General features: G+C 40.5%; 1 long non-coding RNA gene across 2 annotated transcripts in view; it reads left to right on the top strand.

The window, feature by feature from the left end:
* Positions 1–21,276, top strand: part of LOC146544854 (uncharacterized) — a 312,668-nt gene that overhangs the window by 117,369 nt on the left and 174,023 nt on the right. For both annotated transcript variants that reach the window (XR_014881834.1, XR_014881835.1), the window contains exon 3: positions 16,282–16,819. This is a non-coding gene — a long non-coding RNA (uncharacterized LOC146544854). The remainder of the gene's footprint in view (positions 1–16,281; positions 16,820–21,276) is intronic.

Raw genomic sequence — 21,276 nt, 5'->3', positions numbered from 1 at the left:
TATTTCCTCACTAAACTGTGTCCCTTGGTACAACATCTCAATACAATATGGCCTGCTAGGTAAAAGCATTATCATGCAGTATTTTGAAGTGTCCAGACCATATATCACAAAAGGAAAGACAGGATTAGTAAACCAGATGTAGTTTCCAAATATTCCCATTTCAACAACAAGTTATTTCAATGCTGTCCTTTTAATCCCAAGAACATTTAGCTGGAAAGACCACGTAGAAGCCATCCTTTTTTCTCCTACACTTCCCATCTCCTTGAGGAGGCTGAAACGTACCTTGCTATGATTTACTGCTGGAATGAAACCCTATTAGAATATGAGTCTTCCTCTGTGATGGTTCGCCAAACATATTTAAGGTAGTTTTCTCTAGCCTCATGGTTCAAGCAAATGAAAAGCTCTCTTAGGATGTAACGTCAGTTTGTTTTATTTTACTCCAACATGCTCTGGCCCGAACTGAATATCTAAAATCCATCAGACAGTATCACTTATAATATTTTTGGGTAAAGCTGTTGAACTTAAGCTCCTATAAAACCTATATAGCAGTTTGTCTTTCTTTTAATATCATTGTTGCATGCTATCATCTTAATTATAATATTCTTTTTTGCAAGGCTTTTAAGGATTACTTCTTGAAAGGTGTTGGAAAGGTGAAAAGGATAATTAAATCTTATCTCAAGTGTAATTTTATGGTTCCAGAGTACTATTCCCCAGAACTATGATTTTGAAATCACTGTGGGCAGTGAGTGAATCTCTGGAATATAACTGAGAAGAAAGTGCTAAAACACGATTCCAACTCTTTTTGTGCCTGCATTGCAATGAATTTCCAGCTTCTGGGACTTGTTTGATCATTTCACCAGTGTCATTAAGGAATTATTTTAAAAGAAATATTCATATCCTAAATTATTGCTACGTTTGTCACAGGTTGTTGAATGCTAGAGAGTTGAAAGGATTCTGCTTGAATTCCCAGCACCAAAACATATACGTGTGCACAAACATACTTAAAAAGGCACCTGAAGTGCCCCATGCAGTGACTTCAGAATACAGCATTTTGGCATATTCCTTCTTGATGTTACAGTTTTTTGAGACAAAGAGAAATGGTGATCCAGTTTTGCAGCTGTTGAAATTGCTTACAAAGCTGTATGCAGTACAGATGGTAGTTTGGGCTGAGAATCATCGAGTCATAGAATCACAGAATGGTCTGAGTTGAAAAGGACCACAATGATCATCTCGTTTCAACCCCTTGCTATGTGCAGGGTCACCAACGACCAGACCAGGCTGCCCAGAGCCACATCCAGCCTGGCCTTGAATGCCTGCAGGGATGGGGCATCCACAACCTCCTTGGGCAATCTGTTCCAGTGCCTCACCACCCTCTGTGTGAAAAACTTCCTCCTAATATCTAACCTAAACCTCCCCTATCTTAGTTTAAAACCATCCTCCCTTATCCTATCACTATCAACCCTCACTGTTGAGATGTTGTTGAGGACAACGTCTCAGAGAAGTCTAAGGGACATGCTTCAGGATTTATCTGAAATAAACCTGAAGTTTGCTGGCTTCAGATGCACACCTGTGCACACCGTTGTTTTCATCAACAGCTCAAGCAAAATGTCTTTTCTAACTTTTTCCTATTCTCCTTTGTGTGTATCAAATGCAATTACATTTACTGTCAAAGTGCTTTACAAATCTAGGTTAATTTTTTTAGTGATTAAAAAAAATGGTATCCTTAACTGTTATTTTAAAAAAGTTCCTGGTGAAATGTAGATGAAGGCAGAGGTTGGATGTGTAGGAATTGGGCCGTGTTTCTTTTTCAACCTTTGCAGCCTCAGCATTGTGTGACTTCTGCATGACATTAATGGGAATTACGCATTCGTAAGTAGAAAAGAGCACATTCCCACCCTCTTGCCTTAAAATGTACCCAGTAGATAATATAAAAGGCTTTCTAGTCCTAATGATTTTTTCTAATGTTTGTTTTAAAAAGTGTTCCTCTGCAGGGGTCTGATCCAAAGCCTATTGATGTCAGTGGGAATTTTTCCATAGAATTCAATGAACTTTGGATCTGGCCCTTAGATAGCTCCGGGAGGGAGCCTCGGCATTTTTTGCAGCTGTCCGTGGGGGTGTTGGAGGAGAGCTGCTGTACTGTCAAGACCATGCCCCTGGAGCATGCTGTTGATTATAAAGCAGAACTCCTGCAAAATTTCAGCTGGAAGGGGGGGGAGGCCCTCCCTAATAATTAATAGAGCAATATGGCTCCCTATCAAGGAATCGGCTCTTTAACAAAAACCTTCTAAAGCAACAAAGGAGATGAGATGGTTTTCATTTAAAGGGCAAACTCCACTTTATTCTGGGGATTCCGGGCGGATTAGCCCTGGTTTGAGCAAGAACACTGTGCTGAATGCAGTGATACTTTCTGCTCCCTTTTGCAAATGCAGTGCAAAGAGTACCTGCCTTTTTAGATGTAGCAAGCGAGTGTTCTAAGTTTGTTTCGTAAAACACAAGGTTATGCCATTCAGCAGCTTGCAAGGAAGAACGAAGTTAGAAACAAATGGAGAAGGTGGTGATCCTGTAGCAAAACAGCTCCTTCCAGTTCCGCATCCTTATGGCACCCAGTAGCACGAGTCACTCTATTGTTTTGTAAGCATCTGTACTATTGCTTGTGTGTTAAATATTTGCTTATGAATCATAAGGAGAGGCAGTCTGTGCGTACACTGAGTCAATATTAAGGTAAAGATTCTGATTCAGGCCTGACTTGTGTCTTACTGGAGATGCTTGGGCTGTTCTGCTCTTGGCTTGCAGCTGGACCTCTGTGCTGCAGGGAGTCCCACTGCTGCTTGGGTTTAGCAACAGCTATGTAGCTGATCTGAGGGCAGGGCACATCTTTTAAGCACACATATGTGTACTTGCATCTTCTCAGATGTATTATATGCATATTTTGACTGGGAAGATATGGTAGCAACACTGCAATTAGGTACGGTGATGATTTAATCTACCACAGGGTTAAAAGCCCTACATTAATTGATCGGTAATAAAAAGCAATAATAAAGGGGAGTGGAATTTTCCTCTTTTTCCTGCTTATGAAAATATTATAAAGGCCCCCAAACCTCTAGGTCCTGATGTTCAGGTGATACAGGGATCAGAGGGTAAACAGTAGTGATCACATATATGAAATCACATACATGAAACAGTAAGTGTTAACCAAGGCCATCACACTTTGCACCTCCTGCAGTCTGTCTCAGGATGCCAGGTTCCAAGGACCAGGTGAGCAGATATTGCCTGTGAGTGTTCTCCCAGCCTGCTGCAGTTTGTAGCACTGGGACTTGCTGAAATCTCTTTAAAACTTGCCAGTTCACCACTTCTCTGTTCCCTTTTTTTTTGGCTGTGAGCACTGGTGCTGTCCCAGGGCAGGACTTCTGCCAAGGAGAGCATCTCCCTTTTGTCTTACAGCACTCCCTTTGAATCTCATTTGGCATCCCTCCATTCATGCTTGGAATAGACTGACTTTCTTTGTTGCCACAATCATGACAAAATTTTTTTGTCTTTTTCCAAATCTCTACCTGTCACTAAAGTGGGAATTAAAAGTAAGACAGTGAATATTTTTGCATTTGTTCGTAGGCTTGTTCTGAAACAAAGCTATTATTTTGAAATATTAGTGATTCTTCTTATAAAAATCAGCAATACCTGCATATTAGGAGCATATTTGTACTGAAGAAATCTCATTAAACTTAAACTTAAAGACATTTGCTTTCGAAATATAGCCCTTGGATTTTATTTAGGTTTGATTGAGAAACTGTCGGCAACTGATTACTGTCATTTCATTCCTACCTGATAGACTGTCCTATTTTTTTAAATGTTCTTATTAGTTGCTGTGATGGTGTATACAACAGAATCATTTACATCTGTGCTGTATTTCTGCCTTTGAGGTTACTCAGCCTTCTATATCAAACACCAAATTTCTCCAACTGCTCCAAATATTTCTCCTCCTCTCCCTCTTTATCTGGCTTGGGTAGAAGTTGAATAGAGCTGATTAATTGGTGGAGGTGAATAGGAGAAGGAACCATGTGAAGCTTCTAATTACTTTAATCCCTTTTCACATAAAATTGGGGAAAAAAATGGAACTAATTCCCAAATGAAAAATGCAAAAGGAAGGCAGGCGCTGGCTCGGGAACAGAAGAGCTGCCTGTGAGGCTCTGTGTGGATGGATGCAACAAGCTGCTCATCCTGGTGCTCCACAGGTGGTGTGGAGGGGTGGTCCTGGGTGGAAGCACACATAAATAAGCTCTGTTGGGGGTTCTAGTGTGGTTCCTGCTCTGCTGCATGATATTCGACTGGAGGCAAGCTCTTTCCCCAGAGAAGGGAGGTTGGGATGCTGCAGGGCATGGTCTTTTGCTTCCTTGGGGCACTTGTTTTTGTGTGCCTATTGACCTCTGCTATTTTAATATGTGTGCATGCATGCAGAATATGTATATAACTAAAATATAGCATGCTTTTGATTAGCCGGTCCCTTTACCTGTTTCCTTGTCATACTCAGCTCATTGTTCTTGTATGCGCTTGGACTTGTTGACGGTGTTTTTACTTCCCAAAGATGAGCCTTGTGCTATAAAGTAGAAAGGGTCAGTGTCCATTTATTTGAATGGACTGAGGGAGCCAGTCAGCATTGCCAGTTCTCGAAGTTTGACGTGTATTTATTTGCACCTATAGATAGATTTAAATCTCACTCCCAAGACCCTTCTTTCCCCCTCTGCTGAAGACATAAATGCTTTCCCTTTTTTCATCAATAGCTCTACAAAAGAAGGAAATTTATATTTAATGAGGGCCTGTCTCCCGGTGTTTACAAATTCCTCCGTGACGAGCCTAGAGCACTAGCACATGGAGACGTTTATACTCTAATAGGATTTACCTTTACAAATATCTGAAAACCTTTTAAAGCGGAGATTAAATTGTTTAGCTCAATATTTAATCTGTTACTTCCTCTTTAAAGATGCCCAGTGGAATTTGTCATACACTGAGCTGATAACACATAATATTGATCAGTCATAAACATAAAACAGAGAAATCTCAGGAAGTCTTCTGCAGTCCTTTTCTTTTTAATTAAATTTTGATCCGAACTGCTTTTGATTAATTTTCTTATTTGTAAGTATGTGAATTCTGGGGGCCAGCAAGTTTCTTAAGTTGCCTGGCATTGGTCTCTGGTGAGTGGCTTAGCTCAGGAACGGTATGATTGCATTTTTATGGTTTTCAGATATTTAATAGCTTCTTCCTGTCATTTTCTGAATGAGTGAATAAGGTTCGCCCCTCTGGGAGCCAGCGCAGCATTGGAGAGTGGAGAAAATGACTCGGATCTGTGTACTTGACTGATTGCCTTAGTCTTAATTGTTCTCTTAATTAGCTGCAGTAGCAACTGCATCTGGGGAGAGATCACGGTATTGGTAAACAGCTCCACCTTGGAGCTCTGTGTAATGCCTCTTGGAAACGTGACAATGAGCCCCGCTTCTCCACCGAGACTCAGACCTGCCAAATCTTCAGCCCCCGAAGTCTTTGGTCTCCTCGTGTGATCTGTCACTCTCATCGGCGAGATGTGGGCCCCCGACCGCTCGTCCTTAAACAAATTAAGCTTTAATACGCCAAAAGCCAGATTTATTGAGCAGGCTGATGGAAGGGGAAAACAAAAGAGTGCCGTTGGAAGGTTGCTCAGAAAACTTGAGAGTACTGCACAAATTAGAAGCAAGAGAGAGATGTGCTTTGGCCAGATACTTTACGATGGGGAACCTGGGCAGACTGAAGCCAGAGATAGTGGTGCATATCAGAGCAACCTCCTCACTATGGGCAGTGACTCCAGTCGTCAGCGCAAGTTGCAGCCAGGAGCCACCCATGACCTCCAAAGGGGTTTATTGTCATGTCTGAATGCAAAAGTACCCTGCACCATTTGGATTCTCCACTGAGTGGCTGAACGGAACTCCAGGAGTTGCGCTAAAGGTGTGAGTTTAAAGTTGTATTAACAGTTGTGTGATTTACACCCTGCTTCAGCTCTGCAATCCGCGGAGCAAAACCAGACGTGATGGCAGGTCACTGAAATGGATGGTTTTGAAGAATATCTGCAAAGTTTTAGGAGCTTTTGTTGCATATGGTCTAGCCAAAGATAAAACCGTGCATTTACACAGTGAAATTAGGCTGATGTTTTATTTGCTGCTGTGTCCAGGCTATGAGAGCAACATGGCATTGAGCTGGTGAGAGTTCCAAGTCTGCTCCAAGTCCCTGGTCTGGGGGCAGATAAAGGGAGAAAGTGCTTGGTTATTTTTAATTATTCTTGTATTTTTTTGACACTGCAAGGGGATGAACCTTCTGTAATATTACAGCATTCCTTTCCTTTTCAATATGCAAGATATTCCTTGTTACATGCTTATCCAAAAAAAAGCTGGTTTTATTTTGTTGCTGCCAGAAGTGCATGAATGGGCAGATGTGAGCAGGCTTGCTACCCTCTCAGGTGACTTTCCAAAGTTTACATTTGTAAGCTAGTCAGTGCTATCTTAAGTGCCATCTGATTTGCATGGATGTCACCTCCTGCAGGGAGCCTGCTTGAGCAGGGGTTGGTCTAGCTGATCTCCAAATGCCCCTTCCTACCCCTGCAATTCTGTGACTCCGTGAAATGTAAAGCAAGAATCCTTTCTGCTATTCTGAGAACATAAGCACGTAAGAAACGTGGGAGAGGGAAGGGGACAGTTAGTGCGGCACTTGAGTCTGGAGAAGGTGGCTCTAGATGGAGCATCCTCTGCTTGTTTCTGCTCAGTCCATCAGACCAAACACTCAGCAGATGAATGGTAGTCACTGAAAGAATAAATAAGGTATGTTCTGTATGCAGAAGGGCTGTAAGGTCAAGATTGGTTTGATTGAATACGTCGAATAATAGAGGTGAATAAAACATTGAATTCTTTAAAAAAAAAAAAAAAAAAAAAGCCACAGAAGTTCTCTAAGTTGACCTTCCTCCCAGTGCAACAATGAAGGGGTACCCAGTGGCACAGAAGATGCAAACAAGACAGTCACAAGCATGTGTCTGTGCTCACTGTTGCCACAATAGTACAAACCCAGAGTGCTTCTACTGACTTCAATTAAATGAGTCATTCTGGGGAATCCTGGAGATCATATGATCTAAAAGAAAGATTACTTCTAAAAGCCTTATTTGAAATTCCTGGCTTACTGAATAATGTGTTCTAAGGGCAAAATGGAATTAGCAGCAATATAGCTGCATCTGCTATCTAGTATTTTTGTTATTGTACTGGCTTTACAGTTTTCTTTGCATTTGCCCTGTGTTATTTTTTAAGCTAATTTGGGCTACTAAGTCTTTTAATACCACTTGTCTAGGTGGGCCAGGAAAGCTTTTGTTGGAAATAAACACTTGTGTGTGTTAGAATGGTAGAACAGACAGTGGGGAGATGGAGAACAGCAGTCACTCGTGAGCTGGGACGGGAGGATGCTTTGAGCACAGGCAGTGTTGCTGGTACCAGAGTTTATGAATCTGGAGATTGGATCTGGGAAAGGTCATCAGATTCAGTTTGTGGGTTTTTTGTTTGTTTGATAATGTGAGATGAAAAAAATACCAACCTGGAGGCTTCTTGTAGCTCTTCACCTGCCTATAAAGCTCACAGAAAGGCACCTGGAAGCCTCATGGGCCAAAAGCACCCTCCATCAAGAGGAGCTGGCGTCACCACCTGAGGCTGTTATTACAGATAATCTGGCAGAAGAAAGCATGATGAAGGCCTCCCCTCCTCTGCCAATGTGCCAGCATGAATGCAGCCTCTGGGAAAACAGTGCAGCAGAATTGGGGTGATAATGTAAGGTCATTTCCCTTTACTGAATTTATTGTATGAAGAGGGAAACTGAAGCTTTGAGTTGAAATTTGCACTGTCTTCTGATATGGGATTTTAGGAGAGGAGGATGCAAGGTCTGTTCTTAAATGGAAGGGTTTTGCCCAGCTGAAATCTACATTCATGCATTAGTTGTTTAAATGGTACCATATTAAGTGTTAATAGGATTTGCTGTTATGTTTCTAATCTGCATGACCCATCTAGTGGACGTTGTAAGTTCATGCTCTGTTTTGTAGGTGACTGAGCATGTTGTTGCTGTTCAATAAATAATTATCAACATCATTAAGCTTGTTCCTCTAGTTACTAAAAATAATCTGAAAGCACAAAGAAAGTGACTTTTTACCGCTTCCTTTATCTTGCTGGTGTCAGAAATGTCTGTTGTTAGTAGCTGACTACCTTTAGCACTTCTGAAAATGCTAGTCTTTGTCAGAAATTCTGCAATATGCACCTGTGGGAAAAATGCATCTCATGACCACAGCCTTTCCTGTGGCTGCTCTGAGCAGGGCAGGCATACATTTTGCTCTCCTGAAGCAGCTAGAGATAGACAAATGATTTTTGGGGGCAAATGAGGTATATTGGAAAGTGTGATTTCCATACAAATTGGCATTGACTTCACATCCTGCTTTGGAAAGAGGATGCAGTGATGCAAAAAACATAGGAAGAGCAAAAGGAGAGGCTGAAGAAATGTTCAGGAAAGAGGGAGAGAGGATGGTAAGAGCATGAATGTTGCAATGATTCAACATATACTTCTGGTGTTTCACAGAATGGCTGCAATAGATGCTGCCTTCTGATCAGAACATCTGAATATTGTGTCCTTCTCCTCCATCAGTGTAATTTAAGCAGCAATCCCTAGCCTTATGTATTTCATTAGCTTTTGTGGCATTGAGAATTGCACCAAGTTTCTTGGAGGGTGCTCACCAGAAGATATTTTTGTATGGTAGTAAAAGGAAAAACAATGTTCCTTTATAGAGGAAGTTTTTTGGAGCTGTGCTACTCTGTTTAGATTTGTGAAAGCCAAGTGAGAAATGCCTGTACTAGGAAACAGCCACAGTGAATGCACTAGTTTATCATTAAAAAATATATATGAACAAGTAAGTTGCCAGAAACCCCTACTTATAGGGAATGTCAGTTGTGCTGCAAGCAGAGATGCACTGATTCTTTCTCTGCCTGTGGTCTAGAAGCAGGAGAGTCACGTTTTCAGGTCGCTGTGCTCCTAGTGTGGGTTTGGTGTGTGTTCAGGGATTCCTCTGCTCCACAGTCAGAAAACATCTGCAATGCTGCATTCTCCATTGCGTGCTTGCTGTGTGTTCTAATAAATGGATTTTGCTGTTAACATTGCTCCTCCTTTTCTGCGTTATTCCACCATGTTGTTATCCAGTGTATTGAGAGTTCACTCCAGTGTAAAGTGGTATTTGTAAACGAAGGTGATCATCATAAAAGTTAGCTGCCAAGACAGAAGGTATAGGCTTATGAAGAAGAGGAAGGAAAAAACATTTTGCTGCTGTTTGTGATCCTTGTTTTATAAAGCTACTTATCCCTAGAAATCAGAGTCCCCTCCCCTAGCTTTCAAGCTTACTATTTGCTGTCTATCGTAACCTTCACTGAGTGGACTGTGATTATTCTCCAGCTCAGAGACGTCTTCATTGGAGTGGAGGGCATGCTTTCTAAGGTATGCTAAACAGAACAAAACTAATGGACCATAAAATCCCTCCCTCTTTCTTATTCTATCTTTTAAAGAGAAGAAAAGGCTGATTTTTCTCCCTGAGTTATTTCTGCATTTATTTTCATGGGTAGATATTCCAAATACCCAGTTATGGTCAGTCTTTGAGGCAGTCCATTAGTTGTAGGTATCTGAAATAGGTCTCACATATTGCTTTGCTTCTGAAAACCCCTAATTTCACTTCACAATAAAACATATTTGAATTGGATTATGGTTTAGATGACCTCAATCTCTTTCAGTCCTGTGCTTGACTACTATTAATAAAACTACAGTTACTGATTCATTTTAATTTACACTGAGGCAATAAAATTAGGCAGAGCGTAATCTTAATGGTGATTAACCAAAAGAAAAACCTGAAGTGGAAGATCCAGATCTGAGTGAATAGTTGATTCACAATGAATAATTTATTCAATAAATTGTTTGCACAGATTGTGGAATTCTCTGATTTATTTGCTATATGAAGTTGCTCACAAAGTTCTTCAGTTAATAATTAATCATTTGAAGACTGCTTGTAAATACTTAGTTTTGTGCAGTCGTGGCTTGCAATTCATATTTTATCTACATTAGCTTAGGTTTTTTTTTTTTTTTTTTTTTTTTTTTTGCCTGCTCCCAGGTTAGGCAAATGACTATTGCAGTTCTATTGTCAGGTGGCAATAGATGTGATGTCATTTACTTATCTATTTATTTAAACTTAAAATTTAATCTTTTCAACGTTTAGTAGCTCGTGCTGTCCATGTGCAAGGAACAAAGTTTGAACATGTGAGTAGGCACTCAAATCCATTGAAGATAGATGACAAAAAAGGTCAGTGCAATCAAAACCCAAAATAGCAAAGAGCCAAAAAAATCTTTGCTACTGCATCTAACTACATTTGGGGACAGGTTCCCCTCATCTGCCATTTTGAATTCAGCTCTACAAGATTCGTACTAAGGTCAGCACAAGATGACTTATTTGTCATGAATTCACAGGATGATAGCATAGGTGACCAAGGTTCCCTTCAATACATAGAAACGAAGATAGACTTGGTAATACTGAAAAATTCTGGCTTTACAGTAACCTTTACGTGTTTGGAGTTGAAAATCTTACACTGCTGGAGATAATAGTAGTCAATAGACTTGTTTGGTTGGTTGGTTTTAAAGATAGTGTCTGATAATAGAAGTAGTATTATAATTACATTTATGTAACTTCCTGAGCAAACTGAATCCTGAGAGTCCAAAGTACTCAGATGTTGATAAGTGCCATTATTTGTATGTTTGCTTACTTATTTCTTGTGTATGCTCACTGCTTGTATCTAGCAGAACTTTGTCATTCTGAGCTCCTGGAGAGGAATTTCTTTGGTATTTGATGGACTGAATTTTCCGGGTCTTTTTTAGTGTCTCCAAACCAAATGGTAAATCAAATGGTTTTGAACAGAAGCCAGGCTGTTTTGCTGAGATTTGGTAGCAAGAGAATGTGTATTAGAAGTTGTACCAGGTGACTGAAAAAAATCTTACTGGATGTGTGCACAGAATAGATATACTGTAGTGATTCCAGTTAACGCCATCCTACACCAGAAGAAAAGGTGTAATGCATCCTTTTTATATATCCAAATTCAAATCCCTGGTTGAATACTATTAATTTTAGATAAGGCTGACTTAACTGACTATCCCTCCTGTAGTTTGTCAAGAAGAGATTTAATCAATCAGACAATTACATGAGCAAACATCCCCAATGGGCTGAATGCCGTCCCTGACTAAAACTACGTTTGGGGTGCAATGGCCCAGAACCATTCAATGGAAACGTTCTTGCAGATATTACTATTATTATTATTATTTCCCATTCCCACCAACTCTCCATTGTGTTATCTTTGAAAAGAAATTAACAATGTTGAAATACTTTTGAAAGTATATGTATTAAGGGATTATATTACCAAAACCCCTCCAGGATATCCTTGCCTCTTTCTCCTTTATACATTCTCTCTCGACCTCCCCCTAGTCCTGCTCTCTCTGGTGCTTTCTCAGAGAAAGCGAAGTAAAAAATTAAATAATGGCTGACATCATTCAGTTGGACTTATGCTCAGATTCTCTCTATTATTCATGCCGTTGTTCTTCTTGGTTTTCTTTTTTCATTCACCGTTATATTTTATTTACTTTAATGAACTAGATGCTGGGCTTTGGCCCCAGACTGGAGAGGGACCTGGCGTACATTCAGACTATTGTCTTGCTGTGGTTGAGATTAACGTCATCAGGGTTTTCCTCTCTGGTATTTATTAAATCTTTTCTTCCCTCTCTCCTCCATCTCTCTCTCTCATGTGAAGAGCTACCTTAGTGACAGTAATGAAATAGATACTATGAAAATGGCAAACACAGTTCACTTCCTTTGCCTTTGCTTAAGGAGGCAAAGTCAACTGTAAGAGACCTGAAATTTTACTTGTTTCTCTTTTTCAAGTCTGAGTTGGCTTTTAGGAGAGGAAATATGTACATATAAACTGGGCTTACATGTGAATTCCTTAATTCACATTTTCTGCAGAAATTTCCAGTCAATAACAGCATCATGCAGGAGTCCCCCAGCTAGCAAAGCCGAGATATATATATGTTTGATATATATAATGGTGGCCAAGGACAAGTAAAGACTTCAGTATCTCAACTGCCAAGGCTAGCGTGGAAACAGGATTGCCTTTGCTCATCACTGTTGCAGAGCAAGGATGCCTTTTTGTCAATTGGTGGAGTTAAACACGCAATTGGGCGAGTAGCTGGTGGCTCATGCCCGATAGCTTATGGCTTGTGGCCTGCCTCTGCCTTGTGCTGATGCTGGGCGTTGGAGGTGCCTGTCCCATTGGAGAAGCTGCAGGTTTAAGCAGCACTCAGTCTGTTTCACTTTGGCTAGCATGTGTAATTCTAGTGAAGGGAGTACTTGGGTGTAGTCGTGGAATAAGAAGGCTGAAAGCAAAGTTTTCAGTGTGTCTAGAAATGCAACTTAGTTGTTTAAATGTTGGTGGCTTTTGAAATGAAGAGGATGTACACCTTGGACTTTGGAAATAGTGTCGTTCCTCTTGGTCTGGAGATACTCTTGGTGTTCACAGCAAAATGAGGGAGATGGGTTCACTGCAATAGCTGAGACAAGGGTTATTCCCTCAGCCCATCCTCCATCTCTGCTCTCTTCATCAGGAAAGAAAGAGACCTGTCTTTGGAAACATCCTTGTTGGCATTTTCTATTTAGAAGGTAGGGTTTACCATAGAAGTCTTTATTGCTGGAAATGAAGGACATGCTGACACTGTGATGTAGTCTCTGGCAGGAATTTTCTTCAATAGTAGCAGTACCCAAAAGGTTTTTTTAGGCTGTTTGTCAAATAAGAAAAGATCACATTCTCAGGTTATCTCTAGCATTCTCAAGCTGTTTAAACCAAGGCTGTTTTGTCTCTTGTCTTCAAGGAACTTGATTCCTCATGAATATGCTTCTGTAATATTAGTCAGTCTTTATTTTTAACCCTCCATGTGTGGGGAAGATTTTTTCTTATCGCAACTTGTTGGTCTCAGATTGTGGCATTCAGAGCAGATGTTTCAACATCTGTTGAATCAATTCTTGTTTGTTTTATTACAAAAAAAGGGTCTTGAACACGTTTCTGGTCTATCCTTCAGAATGATCCTATGTCCCCAGGCTTTACTTATGGGGTAGATAATCTAACAACTCCTTCAACTGAAGGAAGAGCACTTCACCTAGAGAATTGCTGGGGCACGCAGTTGCTGCTAACATCCATTGGACAGCATAAGGATGTGGAACAAAATGCTGTTGCAGAAAGTACAACTTCTGGTAAGTAATGAATTTAATGTAAATGGTGAGGGGGAGTGACTGCAGCAGTTGCTGTAACATTATTTCCAGTAAATCAAAAAATGCCATTTGCACATTGGATCTGTTTGCGGATAACAACCTTCCATCCATATGTTTCTGGCTTATCCTTGTAACTCATTTTCTAAATAAAGTTGAAACCTAACTAACATGGGTTTGGACCTCTTGCTGTTTCAGTTTGTCAGACTTTCCAATAAAAAGGTCTGTGTGTGATGGCTTCATGCTTTTGGTATGTGTCAGAAATAGTTCAATGCATATACATTACAGAATTAGAATTTAATTTTAGTTGTGCAGCCATAAAAAATTAGATTAGATAATTATAATGTTTTCCTTTCTTATCTTTTATATTTTTTAATATAATTTTTGAGGATGCCACAGGGCACTCCTGCTGCGAATTAGCTGCAATAAACTCTCTTTAAACAGATAAACATCAAAGAGTAGTAATGTTTTAAAATGAAGCAACCTGCATTCAAAAGTCAATTGTTTTATATTGTAGGTCTTAAATGCTTCTGCTGCTAAAAGTGAATGGGGTTTCTCAAGGGCACAGAGGAACTGCATCGCTGGGATTTTAATGCAACAGAGGTTATTATTCTCTTGAACTTGATAGCAAAATCTGTTGGTTTTCATAGAAGCAAGCTTCCTTTTATTTTTCTGTTCATCCTGGAGGTTATCAGGATGTGAGGATATTTCTTATTAACACAAACCCTTATTGTTGTGTGAACTGATGCTGAACGTGTTCATGAGATTTATAGATGTCACATAGAGTTTCTGGTGACTTCCAGTAAAGCAATTGATTAACCTCAGTGGAAACTGGAATCAGAGATTTTTTTCTTTTCAATTAGTTTAGAGAATTTACAGTAGTCTGGCATTGACTTTGAACCTCAAGCTGCCATGAAGATCAGAAGTATCAAGCCTAGCTTATATTGAAAGGTCCCAAATTTGGATTATGTGCCTTTCTGGACATCTATATTATATTGCTAAGACACCTTACTCGAACTTCTGGAGCTAAGGCTGCTTGGAAAACCACCTCTTGCTGGTGCTGTGAGTGCAATTTCAGAAACCACAGGCACTCTGTGTTGCCCAGAGCGTGTTCTGTGGAGGCTGATAAGAATGGAGGATGTTCAGGATCTTGCAGAAAAAGACCCTGTTTTGCATTGAAGTCCTCAAGAATTCTCCAGGTTTCAACATGCTATTGTGGCTTTGCATGTGCAAAAGTAAAAAATATTTATGTTTGGTTGTATAGCTGCATTAGGTTGCTCTACATTTTTGATGTTGCTTTGGTTGCATCACCTCTTTTCATTCTGTATAGTCTTCTGACAGTCTGAGATCCTGCCTGAAATGGTGGTTGGTAAATTCGTACTTGCTGTTAATGTTTTAGTTTTAACATGAAACTGTGGATGAAGTTGAGACAAGAATGGTTGAATGGACTTCCTTATTTCCTTTCTTTCTTTTCTTTTTTTTTTAAAGCAAAAGCTGTGCTGAAAGATCTAGCCTTTCTGATACAGTAATTACAGGGTGCAATCCTTAGTGATGTTAAGCAGCTCCTTTCCATGCATCTGTTTGATCCAAGCTGCAAATTCCCTTTCTTTTGTGAATGTATCTATAAACAGGAGGATTAACATTTGATTCGCAATGTTTGGCTTAAGAGAATGAAAGTTGAAAGGGTCTCTTGGATATCTGCAGAAAGCTTCGAGGGTCAGAGAGTTCGTTGTGTATGCATGCGCAGCACACCTTTCATGGCAAGCTTCGGTCGTGCTGTGAAGTTTGAGATGTTTGCTCCAAGTTTTGTGTATTTTGGATGCTTTTGCAGAGGAGTGTGAGCAGAATGCTCTGTGTGTCTGTGGAAGCGAGGGGCTCCAAAGAAGCTGTGAAGTTCCACTCCGTTATATCCATCCTTTTAGCTACTTGATTCTCACTGCCATATTTTAGAATTTTTAATAGTGCAGTGGTGGCAAATAGTTACCACACTTGAGATGTGGATGTCTGCAAGAGAGTGGATGTCATCAGCTGGGTCTTCTGTTGGTGTCTGATGAGCAAACAGAGGAAAGACTATTATTTATGGAGAGGAAGGCCCACCTGTACACCAGCACCACCATGGCTTGGGGCATGTGTGTGGTCTGTGTCTGTCTGTAAGGTTCCTCACACCTTGTTTGTTAGCCTAGCCCAAGGCTTTGAAATTACAAATCACAAAAAAAAATGGTGGAATGCTCTCTTGCTGAACTTAATGCAAACTACTCTTTTTTTCCTTGAGTTTAAAGAATTAAAAACCAAACCAAAATAAAAAAAAAAAAAACTAGAGAAAAGGATGGATTAAAAAAAAAAAAAAAGAAAAAGAAAAGCAACATGGGAGAGAGAATAGCAGAAATAATCTCAGTGCCATCCTTACCTGATGTGGAGAGGCTTGTGTCACATCATTGCTTGGGAGAGAAGAGAGGAAGGGGCCACCCGAGACGCATCCTTCCCCACAGGCCTTTCACCCACTGCTGTCTGTCCTCCCACAGATCAAATCTGATGTTAGAGCACCCTCTGTTTGCACATGCAGCTTTCTGTCAGGACTTTGTTTAACTGGAAAGTACGGACCTGCCTCCTTCCTTCCCCTCAATTATTCAAGGAAAAACCTGATGCTGTTCTTCCTCTCTTTTAACCTTGAACTCAGCCTAGATTCTTGCCACACGTGATTCCTTCTTTCTATGACATGATTGATGTATAGAAGGTTTCCCTCTTATCTCTTACCTTCATCTGGCATTACAGGCAGCACTTGTCAGTGTCAGAAGTTACATCTGCCTCTTAGTTGTGTCAGATGCCAAAGCTGTGTCTTTTGGACAGGGTTCCTCTGTAATTCCTTCCCAGGTTGTCAGCTAAGCCTGTTGTTTTCTTTGCAGCATGCCTGGCTCCTGTGCTTTGTAGAGGATGCTCCATTTCGCCTGCAGCGATGCTTCCAGGAGGAGGTCAGCAGCTGAGGAATGGGCCTTATTTTCCTTCCCAAATCCTACAGGGAAGAAGGGACCGCATGCTATTCATTGTTTTGAGATTATTTAAGAGACCACTGCTATTGAACTAGCAGGAGATCCTCTCGTCTGTGACCTATGCCAGATCCATCTGATTGTTGTGCCCCAGCTGCAGGCCATAATTTTCATGGGAAAGTTTTGAGAACATCTGAAGAGTGAACATCCTCTTTGCTAGCCCTCACCGATTTGTACAGATGTCTCCTGGCCTCTCCAACTGCAGTGTAGCGGAGGTTTTTTGATTTCTTTTTAAATTTTGTCCTGCCTTCCTCCTCTTTTTTGACAAAGCTGTACATATATGAAGACTCACCGTGTGTTGAGCACGGCACATGAATGGAGGGGCCACTTTGAATTACTTTTGCAACGAGGGATTCCGCTCGACTGGTAATGAAACCATGGGATAGACCTCAGGGAGGTGAGTCATATGTTAATTTCTTCTTGAAGTTGCCTTGGTATGTTAAAAGCTGTGATCTTTCAGAAAAATCTTGTCTTTCTTTTTTTTTAAAGTTACGTCCTGGGGCCATGGCAGATGCTGTTTTGGAATGGCACCCAATGAGTTGCTCTAATGTAGTCCAGTGCTTGGTTGGCATTCTGCTATTGTGCAAATATTTTTGGTACTTCTTTTACCACAAAGATATTTTATTAAGCGCGGCACATTGTTATACACATGTGGTGCTATGGAGCTCCAGAATATGCATGGGACATAATGTTGAGCTGCAGAAACACAATAGTAGAGAGTCAGTGGAATCCCTTGTTGGTCACAAGAATTTGAACAACTGCAGTGATAATCTTTTGAGACAATGTACAACTCCAGTGGTATTTGTGATCTGCTCTGTGGTCTCACTCGGTTAGCTGCTTGATTGGCTTGGCTTTGTGGGTATTCTAATCGTGTTGGCACAGTCACTTTGATTAACGGTGACATGCAACTTGCAAGTCTCTGGGCTTGTGCCGACCTCAATAAAGTTGTGTGCTTTGTTTTTTTTCAAATTTCTTCAGCTTCCTGAGGGCCTAAGGAATGTTTGACATGGCTTCCCATGGTGGTTGATGAATGTGGAACTATGGGGTTCAGGAGAACTTCTCTGGTTTTCCATTTCCTGGGAGATAACAAAAGGAAAAAGTAAACTGGAGGAAAAAAAAAAAAAAGGAAAAAAAAGAGGAATGTAGAATTCCTGAATCTCTGGGTTTTTCTTCATGGCCTTTCCAGTAGGTCCTACTTCAGCTTTTGGCCCCACCTTCTGTTTCTTCTTCGGTAGAGTAGCTTCCTCAGTGTGACTTTATGTATAATGCTCTGGCTAAACCTCACCTGTTCCTTCTGCAGTATGTGTTTAAGAGGTATGCTGAAAGCACTCGTGATCTTATTTCATTTCTGTAGTGTTCTGTCATATGAAGAACAGAGGGGTTGCTTTTAGAGTCTTGTAAATAACCTTGCAACCCTTTGGCAAACTGGGTGAAAGCTTAGTTCCCGTTAGTCTCCAGACCAGGAGAAAGTTCAATAGCTCGTGTTCTAATATGAAGAATCTGAAGGGATATGAAATCCATGTGGTGATTTTAGTAATCTTCTTCCTCTGCAGCTTGGCTCTGGACCATATTCTTCAGTCCTCTGCTGTTATTTTCTAAGGAAGTACAGTGTTTTCGTTGGCCATTGCCTACTGCCATATGGTCCTTGAATGCTACCTTTAGCACTGAAAACAGGGGTGGAGCTGACAGCTCAATTAAGCCAGTGGGATGTTTCACTTGGATGCTACGAAAGGCAAAACTTCTAGTGCTGAGATTTGGAATAGGGTGGAACTTTGAAGAGGAGGTCCACATCTATCCAACAGTTTTTTGTATGGTTTGGATTGGACAGTGCCCCCAGCTGTCTAAAGTGTTAGAGTTTGGAGATCCAAGCAGTTAAGTTTGAGGACACATTTGATTAGTGTCTTTGTTCCTGAAAACCTGAAGCTTGTTTTGTGGAACCCTCTTTCCACTTGAATTCAGACTTGCCTGATCTTACAGCAGTAACCAGGTCAAGTGTGCATTTTAGGGAAGTAATACTTCAAACTTCGGTAATTTCACATCTTCTCTCTGTGATGTTCTTTAGTTAAGACTTGTAGTAAGAATCCATTCTTGTTTGTTAGTGATTACCTTGAACATGTTAGCTATAGGACTGGTTTAGCTATAGAATCTACATTTTCAATCTTCTCAAGAAGGAAATCACCTTTTTAACTTGCTTTACCTCTTGTTAAAGAGAATAGTAGCTCATTTTTCCTTTCTTTCAATGTCTTTTTCTGTTCCCTCCTCCTTTTCTGTCCTCATTCACAAGACCATTTGGATTTATGTCTTCATTTTTGCTTTTATTGTCAAGCTATAGAAGCTGCAGTCTTGTCATACATCTTAATTTGACATTGTTAATCCTATACAAACACATTTCTAGTCTTGACTGCTTATGGATGCAAACCTGTAAGTATATTAATGCAAGCAGAGTTTGATAGCCTGTTAGTAGATAAGTCAGTTTTTCACTTGACTCTCCCTAAGTTACTAATTATTGCACAATACCTGCTTTTACATTATAAATTATTGGAGACAGTGAAAATCCAATAAGCATGTGGTGGCTGTGGAAATCATCTTATTTTCAGATATAGGAACATTATGTCTTTAAGATTACAGATTCCTTGCCTTTCTTTGTCTCAGTACTCTGGCTGTAAAATGAGGTATTTGCTTACTTTGAGTGGAAACTGCACGTGTAGATCTACAAAGGAATGTAAGATACTTGGACGGTATGATAAGGGTAGCTGCACTAGAAAATTATTACTTCTTTAAGGAAAGTGTTAAAAAATGTAAAAGGGAGAGGTGGAGTTTTCCTTTACTTTGTCTCTGAATATTTTCAAAATAAGCCCTAACATAATACAAATCCTAAAAGCAATATTAGAGGTTGTTCTGATGGTGCTCTATGCCCTCTGCTGCTTTCTTTGCCTACTGCTGCCTGGAAGTTCTTCCTTGCCTACGTTAATGGGCTTTTTGCCTTTATAAGAAGGCTGTTGGAGAACTTCTGGGATGCTGTGGAGCAAAAACCCAATAGGAGTGTTCTCTTCTGCTCTGTGCAATAACCAGTCCTTTAGAAGCCATCAAAGCAGCCATTGCCTCATGAGTGAAGGCTGTGGGCAGCCTGACAGAGTGAATTGAAACTAGAGGTTGCTTTTGTCAGCTGGAGCTAAGATTGTATTTTATTTTAACAGAGTGCGTTTTCATGTTAATATACTTTGGCTAGGAGATCATTGTGCACTTGCATCTCGGCACAGCCATGCTAGAAATGCTGGATGAGAAAAGGGAGCTTGAGGAGAAAAATAATTGAAAATACTGAAAAAACAACCAAACCATGGCACGGGCTGCTGCAAAAGCCTTGTGTGGATCCCTGGCTCCCTTAGAGTGCCTGGCAGTGCTCCTGTGCAGTTCAGTGGGGCTAGGATTTGGCCATATATATTTACTCTGATTTATGAAAAGATCAGTCATCATGGTATCTGAGTGCTGAGATACGGTATTTAGTTGCAAACAAATGTTTTAAGAGCGATGCCAAAATCTACACATGCATTATGCTTGGAGATTAAAGAACACAGAGCTTTGCTTGCATTTGCTTCTCCAGTTGTAATTATTCTTCATCTCAGACGCTGCAGACCTCTGTACTGTTGGGCACAGAGAACTCCAGGCTGGGACGAATCAGAAAAATTACACAATGGAGTAAATAGCCATAAATTAATGGATTTTGCTAGAGTGCCAATAACTACCTCAGTTTCCCTGTCAGTCCCAGAGGAATTAATTAATTCCTTGGGGTTTAGTCAACCACTGCAGGAAAGAATTTTAATCTACTTTTTTATTTCCCCCCAACCATAACCAGTTACCTTAAGGTTACTCATACAGCACTGTGTGCTCTCCACTCTGATGCTGCATGACAATAATGTGTTGCAAAAGAACGCTGATTGAGTTCAAGTGAAATCTATCCCACGGAAAGAGTATTCAGAGCAGCTGGTTCCACTCATATATTTTCTATTTCTGAAGCTCATGAGCTTTCCAGTGAGAGATGGTATAATTGATTTAAATCAAATTATGAAATACTATACTTTTTTTTTCTAAAATGTGCTTTTCTGGCATTCGTTTTTGTAATGCATCACTCACAGGTAATGCAGGGTGAGGCTGGAGGGTCTGAAAAGTATTCTTTCTGGTGTGTAGTCCATTGCTACATGCCTTGGAGCTGATGCCAAGGTTGCTGTCTGTACCAGAGTCATCATGCCAATAAGGAATCAAGGCTCCAGCACTTCAGATCAGACACAGCATTTTATTCCTGCAGTCTTTCAGTGAGAAGAGCATGGCTGGTTTTTGGAGGAGCATCTTCCAGATGAAATTAGAAGCACATATGCAAATAAGTGGCAAAGAAAACAGATGTATTTGGAAAAAGGAAGGGATAATAATGGGCATTCACTGCACTACAGTTTAACCTGCATTTTAAGAGGTTCAAAATTTTCAGTGTTCAATTACTCAGTTAACTGAGGGTTTGCAGAAGTAGGAGACCTCACAAATGTATTAAGAGCTTGTTGGAGTGGTTTTTTTTTTTCTTTTTCCTACTCACTCCCAAACTGGCCAGTTTAAAACAGATTTTCTGGAGCTAATGAAGTTCTTACTGGCTTCCTAAAAACCTGTGGCCAAGCAGAAGGACGAGGGCACAGCCTTGGTGCCAGCAGCAAGGGGAAAGCTGCAGCTTGTCTGCTCCCTGCTCAGATTTGGCTGCCCATTATTGCTGGCCAGGGGACCATTTTGGTGTTGTGCACCTGTGCAGAAATGATCCATTCTCCACATAGGTCTGCACAGCAGGGCATGGGGAGGGGACGGGACACGCATCTC

Source organism: Meleagris gallopavo, chromosome 2, assembly GCF_905368555.1.
Source record: "Meleagris gallopavo chromosome 2, MGAL_WU_HG_1.1, whole genome shotgun sequence".
NCBI classification, from domain to species: Eukaryota; Metazoa; Chordata; class Aves; order Galliformes; family Phasianidae; genus Meleagris; species Meleagris gallopavo.
This window is presented reverse-complemented; position numbering and strand designations above follow the sequence as displayed.